Below are 1411 nucleotides of genomic sequence, written 5' to 3' on the forward strand. Positions count from 1 at the left end.
ACCATTTTAACAAACTCCCCATCTGGTTCACTTGTCTCCTTTAGGGAAGGAAACATCGACACATAGAAAAATAGAAAATAGGTGCAGGAGCAGGACATTCAGCCCTTCTAGCCTGCACCGCCATTCAATGAGTTAATGGCTGAACATGAAACTTCAGTTCACCCTTCCTACTTTCTCGCCATACCCCTTGGTCCCCCGAGTAGTAAGGACTTCATCTAACTGCCTTTTGAATATATTTAGTGAATTGTCCTCAACTACTTTCTGTGGTAGAGAATTCCACAGGTTCACCACTCTCTGGGTGAGGAAGTTTCTCCTCATATCGGTCCTAAATGGCTTACTCCTTATCCTTAGACTCTGATCCCTGGTTCTGGACTTCCCCAACATTGGGAACATTCTTCCTGCATCTAAACTGTCTAAACCCGTCAGAATTTTAAACGTTTCCATGAGGTCCCCTCTCATTCTTCTGAACTCCAGTGAATACAAGCCCACTTGATCCAGTCGTTCTTGATAGGTCAGTCCGACCATCCCGGGTATCAGTCTGGTGAATCTTTGCTGCACTCCCTCAATAGGAAGAATGTCCTTCCTCAAGTTAGAAGACCAAAACTGTACACAATACTCCAGGTTTGGCCTCACCAAGGCTCTGTACAACTTTAGCAACATCTCCCTGCCCCTGTACTCAAATCCCCTCGCTATGAAGTCCAACATGCCATTTGCTTTCTTAACCGCCTGCTGTACATGCATGCCAACCTTCAATGACTGTTAGACCATTAGACCCAGGTTTCGGTGCACCTTCCCTTTTCCTAATCTGTTTCCATCAAGATAATAGTCTGTCCCTCTGTTTTTACCACCAAAGTGGATAACCTCACATTTATCCACATTATACTTCATCTCGCATTCATTTGCCCACTCACCTAACCTATCCAAGTCAATCTACAGCCTCATAGTATCCTCCTCGCAGCTCACACTGCCACCTAACTTAGTGTCATCCGAAAATTTGGAGATACTACATTTAATTCCCTCCTCTAAATCATTAATGTACAATGTAAACAGCTGGGGCCCCAGTACATAACCTTGCGGTGCCACAAGAGTCACTGCCTGCCATTCTGAAAAGTACCCATTTACTCCTACTCTTTGCTTCCTGTCTGACAACCAGTTCTCAATCCACATCAGCGCACTACCCCCAATCCCATGTGCTTTAACTTTGTACATTAATCTCTTGTGTGGGACCTTGTCAAAAGCCTTCTGAAATTCCAAATACACCACATCAACTGGTTCTCGTTTGTCCACTTTACTGGAACATCCTCAAAAAATTCCAGAAGATTTGTCAAGCATGATTTCCCTTTCAAAAATCCATGCTGACTTGGACCTATCATGTCACCATTTTCCAAATGCGCTGCTATGACATCCTTAA

This window comes from Pristiophorus japonicus, unplaced genomic scaffold (assembly GCF_044704955.1).
Source record: "Pristiophorus japonicus isolate sPriJap1 unplaced genomic scaffold, sPriJap1.hap1 HAP1_SCAFFOLD_30, whole genome shotgun sequence".
Taxonomy (NCBI): Eukaryota; Metazoa; Chordata; class Chondrichthyes; family Pristiophoridae; genus Pristiophorus; species Pristiophorus japonicus.